Below are 6226 nucleotides of genomic sequence, written 5' to 3'. Positions count from 1 at the left end.
CAAGTTTTGGGGTCACCGGTATTGTACCGGGACCACCGGAAGGGTCCCGGGGGTCCACCGGGTGGGGCCACCTGCCCCGGGGGGCCACATGGGCTGTAGGGGGTGCGCCTTGGCCTATATGGGCCAAGGGCACCAGCCCCAAGAGGCCCATGCGCCAAGAATCAAGGGAGAGGAAGAGTCCTAAAGGGGGAAGGCACCTCCGAGGTGCCTTGGGGAGGAGGGACTCCTCCCTGGCCGCACCCTTCCTTGGAGGAAGGGCCAAGGCTGCGCCTCCCCCCTCTCCCTTGGCCCTATATATAGTGGGGGGAAGGGAGGGCAACCATACCTAAGGCCTGGCGCCTCCCTCTCCCTCCCATGACACATCTCCCTCCTCCCGCAGCGCTTGGCGAAGCCCTGTTGGAATCCCGCTACTTCCACCACCACGCCGTCGTGTTGTTGGATCTCCATCAACCTCTCCTCCCCCCTTGCTAGATCAAGAAGGAGGAGATGTCGCTGCTCCGTACGTGTGTTGAACGCGGAGGTGCCGTCCGTTCGGCGCTAGGATCATCGGTGATTTGGATCACGACGAGTACGACTCCATCAACCCCGTTCTCTTGAACGCTTCCGCGCGCGATCTACAAGGGTATGTAGATCCACTCCTCCCTCGTTGCTAGATGACTCCATAGATTGATCTTGGTGACACGTAGGAAAATTTTGAATTTATGCTACGTTCCCCAACAGGCCCCCCATGCAGGTGGGCCCTGCTTCGAAACCTTCTAGAACCTTCCCGATACAATACCGAAAAATCCCGAACATTTTTCTGGAACCCTGAATATGACTTCCCATATATAAATCTTTACCTCTGGACCATTCCAGAGCTCCTTGTGATGCCCTGTATCCCATCTAGGACTTCAAACAATATTCAATCTTGCCATTATTAATACCCAATACTACCTTAGCGTTACCGAATGTTAAGTGTATGACCTCGCGGGTTCGAGGATCATGCAGACATGACCGAGACACCTCTCCGATCAATAATCAATAGCAGGACCTGTATGCCCATATTGACTCCCACATATTCAATGAAGACCTTTATCGGTTTGAACCACGACGTCGAGGATTTAGTTAATCTCGTATATAATTCCCTTTGTCCAGCGATATGTTACTTTCCCGAGATTCGATAGTCGATATCTCCATACCTTGTTCAATCTCGTTACCAGCAAGTCTCTTTAATCATTCCGTAATACAATATCCCCGTGACTAAACTCATTAGTCACATGCTTGCAACCTATTCACGATGTTGTATTACCGAGAGGGCTCAAAGATATCTCTCCGTCACATGGAGCGACAAATCCCAGTCTCGATCCATGCAACCCAACAAATACTTCCCGAGATACCCGAAGAGTACCTTTATGGTCACCCAGTTACGAAGTGACCTTTGATAACCCACAAAGTATTATTCCGATATATTAGGGAGTGGCATGATCTCATGGTCTAAAGAACAGATACTTGACATTACGAAAGCTATGGCAAATTGAACTTGGTGACACGATCAGATGCTAAGCTTGCAGTTGGATCTTGTCCATCACATCATTCTCCTAATGACGTGATCCCGGTATTAAATGAAAACTCATGCCTATGGTTAGGAAATCTTAACCATCTTTAATCAAGAGCTAGTTTAGTAGAGTCTAACTAGGGACACGGTATTCGTTTATGTATCCACACATGTATTTAAGTTTCCGATCAATACAATTATAGCATGGATAATAAACATTTATCATGATCATAACATCATTATTACTGCCACTAGGGCATATTTCCAACAGTTGTTACTCACATAGAGGATTGCATGTTCATAATCGCAGTCGTGAGGGTGCAGGGTACGAGGTGTGTAGAGCTTAGACTGGTAGATCATCCAAGAAGCCTCATCCGCGCAATGTTGTGCACTGCTCCTTCGGACAAGAGCTCGATTTCTCCCTACATTGGGAGGCCGAGCTGCTCATGTTACAAGATGTCTCAGTGTGGTTCTTGATATGATGTCCTACCACCTATGAAGCGTGTTTGTCCTTGTCGGCTCGACGACCGTCATGGTGGAGTGGCACTCTCAAAGACCGCACGGTGGTCTGCGACGACATCCACGTCCTATATTAGGTTCCACCCGTGCCCGACCGATGCCTTCTGGGCCACCCTGCACTTGTGATCATCCTTTAAGTTCTCCTCATATTGGAGGACTTGCTATCAATGATCCTTGATGCCCTGAATTTTCCCGAGCAACCGACTGTCGTCCTTGGCTACCTTATGTGGTTACCTGGGCAGCCTCAAACTAGCCAGCCTTTAACTATCCTCATCGTGTTGATTCATTTAGTATGTCCTCGTCATAGGGGCCTAACTCGCTCATCGACAGAGGTACCATTTCTCGTCGCGTGGTTCATGCGATTGGTTCTTCCTCTTGGGATCGTGATCGAGGTCATCATCGGGGCCATCGTCGTTGCCTTGGCTGGCGTTTGGCGTGTCCACATGTAGCAATCATAGGTCAAAGTCGCCTGCCACTTGCATAAAGGCACCATTGCTGGCAGTCAATTGTCCGCAAACTCGCCGACTTCCTCTTCTGTGTCTTTTGCCTCCGCAGTGGCTCCTTCGAGGACCTCCATGAGATCATTGGTGTTGGCGATGAGATGGGACAAAAAAATTCAAATTCTTCCGACATCTCCCGAATAAAATCTGAAAAATCCAATCATTGTTGCTCCAGGATCCAGCTTGATGCCAAAGCCTGGAGGACCAGCTCCCCGCGGGAATCTGTGGAGTACCCCAGGTTGCCGAACCGAACAATCCATCCTGGAGAAAAGGTCTCGACTTGGCTAAGGTGGCCGGTCGAGCCATCAATGAAGGTGGCTACATCGAATATGAACATCTGTTCCATGAGAATGTCTTGTCGGAACTGATCTGGGCATCGATCTTGATTGCTATCGAGTTGCGGTGTTTGCCTGGCAGGATTTGTATCGGCCACCACTGTCGTAGCTAAATCCAGCAAATCCCTTGGTAGGTGATGTCTACTACACAACCGTCTTCTTGTAGATGTTGTTGGGCCTCCAAGTGCATAGGTTTGTAGGACAGTAGCAAATTTCCCTCAAGTGGATGACCTAAGGTTTATCAATCCATGGGAGGCGTAGGATGAAGATGGTCTTTCTCAAACAACCCTGCAACCAAATAACAAAGAGTCTTTTGTGCCCCCAACACACCCAATATAATGGTAAATTGTATAGGTGCACTAGTTCAACGAAGAGATGGTGACACAAGTGCAATATGGATGGTAGATATAAGTTTTTGTAATCTGAAAATATAAAAACAGCAAGGTAACAAATGGTAAAAGTGAGCGTAAACGGTATTGCAATGCTAGGAAACAAGGCCTAGGGTTCATACTTTCACTAGTGCAAGTTCTCTCAACAATAATAACATAATTGGATCATATAACTTATCCCTCAACATGCAACAAAGAGTCACTCCAAAGTCACTAATAGCGGAGAACAAACGAAGAGATTATTGTAGGGTACGAAACCACCTCAAAGTTATCCTTTCTGATCGATCTATTCAAGAGTCCGTAGTAAAATAACACGAAGCTATTCTTTCCGTTCAATCTATCCTAGAGTTCACTAGAATAACACCTTAAGACACAAATCAACCAAAACCCTAATGTCACCTAGATACTCCAATGTCACCTCAAGTATCCGTGGGTATGATTATACGATATGCATCACACAATCTCAGATTCATCTATTCAACCAACACAAAGAACTTCAATGAGTGCCCCAAAGTTTCTACCGGAGAGTCAAGGCGAAAACGTGTGCCAACCCCTATGCATAAGTTCACGAGGTCACGGAACTCGCAAGTTGATCACCAAAATATACATCAAGTGGATCACGTGAATATCTCATTGTCACCACAGATAAGCACATGCAAGACATACATCAAGTGTTCTCAAATCCTTAAAGACTCAATCCGATAAGATAACTTCAAAGGGAAAACTCAATTCATCACAAAAGAGTAGAGGGGGAGAAACATCATAAGATCCAACTATAATAGCAAAGCTCGCGATACATCAAGATCGTGCCGAATCAAGAACACGAGAGAGAGAGAGAGAGAGAGAGATCAAACACATAGCTACTGGTACATACCCTCGGCCCCGAGGGTGAACTACTCACTCCTCGTCATGGAGAGCGCCGGGATGATGAAGATGGTCACGGGAGAGGGATTCCCCCCCTCCGGCATGGTGCCGGAACGGGTCTAGATTGGTTTTCGGTGGCTACAGAGGCTTGCGGCGGTGGAACTCCCGATCTAAGTTTATTTTCGGGGGTTTCTGTATTTATAGGAATTTTTGGCGTCGGTCTCACGTAAGGGGGGTCTCCGAGTCATCCACGAGATAGGGGGCGAGCCCAGGGGGGTAGGGCGCGCCCTCCACCCTCGTGGATGGCTCGGGACTCTTCTGCCCGACTCTTTCACTTCGGGGGCTTCTTTTGGTCCATAAAAAATCATCGAAAATTGGCATGTCAATTGGACTCCGTTTGGTATTCCTTTTCTGTAGAACTCAAAAACAAGGAAAAACAGAAACTGGCACTGGGCTCTAGGTTAATAGGTTAGTCCCAAAAATCATATAAAATAGCATATAAATGCATATAAAACATCCTAGATGCATAATGTAATAGCATGGAACAATCAAAAATTATAGATACGTTGGAGACGTATCAGTAGGGTATCCTAGCTAGGCGTAGGATGAAGATGGTCTCTCTCAAACAACCCTGCAACCAAATAACAAAGAGTCTTTTGTGCCCCCAACACACCCAATATAATGGTAAATTGTATAGGTGCACTAGTTCAACGAAGAGATGGTGATACAAGTGCAATATGGATGGTAGATATAAGTTTTTGTAATCTGAAAATATAAAAACAGCAAGGTAACAAGTGGTAAAAGTGAGCGTAAACGGTATTGCAATGCTAGGAAACAAGGCCTAGGGTTCATACTTTCACTAGTGCAAGTTCTCTCAACAATAATAACATAATTGGATCACATAACTATCCCTCAACATGCAACAAAGAGTCACTCCAAAGTCACTAATAGCGGAGAACAAACGAAGAGATTATTGTAGGGTACGAAACCACCTCAAAGTTATCCTTTCTGATCGATTTATTCAAGAGTCCATAGTAAAATAACACGAAGCTATTCTTTCCGTTCAATCTATCCTAGAGTTCGTACTAGAGTAACACCTTAAGACACAAATGAACCAACACCCTAATGTCACCTAGATACTCCAATGTCACCTCAAGTATCTGTGGGTATGATTATACGATATGCATCACACAATCTCAGATTCATCTATTCAACCAACACAAAGAACTTGAAAGAGTGCCCCAAAGTTTCTACCAGAGAGTCAAGGCGAAAACGTGTGCCAACCCCTATGCATAAGTTCACGATGTCACGGAACTCGCAAGTTGATCACCAAAACATACATCAAGTGGATCACGCGAATATCCCATTGTCACCACAGATAAGCACATGCAAGACATACATCAAGTGTTCTCAAATCCTCAAAGACTCAATCTGATAAGATAACTTCAAAGGGAAAACTCAATTCATCACAAGAAAGTAGAGGGGGAGAAACATCATAAGATCCAACTATAATAGCAAAGCTCGTGATACATCAAGATCGTGCCGAATCAAGAACACGAGACAGAGAGAGAGAGATCAAACACATAGCTACCGGTACATACCCTCAACCCCGAGGGTGAACTACTCACTCCTCGTCATGGAGAGCGCCGGGATGATGAAGATGGCCACCGGAGAGGGATTCCCCCCCTTCGGCAGGGTGCCGAAACGGGTCTAGATTGGTTTTCGGTGGCTACAGAGGCTTGCGGCGGCGGAACTCCTGATCTGGGTTTCTTTTCGGGGGTTTCTGTATTTATAGGAATTTTTGGCGTCGGTCTCACATCAGGGGGGGTCTCGGAGTCATCCACGAGATAGGGGGGCGAGCCCAGGGGGGTAGGGTGCGCCCTCCACCCTCGTGGATGGCTCGGGACTCTTCTGGCCCAACTCTTTCACTTCGGGGGATTATTTTGGTTCATAAAAAATCATCAAAAATTGGCATCTCAATTGGACTCCGTTTGGTATTCCTTTTCTGTAAAACTCAAAAATAAGGAAAAAACAGAAACTGGCACTGGGCTCTATGTTAATAGGTTAGTCCCAAAAATCATATAA

The sequence above is a fragment of the Triticum urartu genome, chromosome 4, assembly GCF_003073215.2.
Source record: "Triticum urartu cultivar G1812 chromosome 4, Tu2.1, whole genome shotgun sequence".
NCBI lineage: Eukaryota > Viridiplantae > Streptophyta > Magnoliopsida > Poales > Poaceae > Triticum > Triticum urartu.
Note: the sequence above shows the minus strand (reverse complement) of the source record.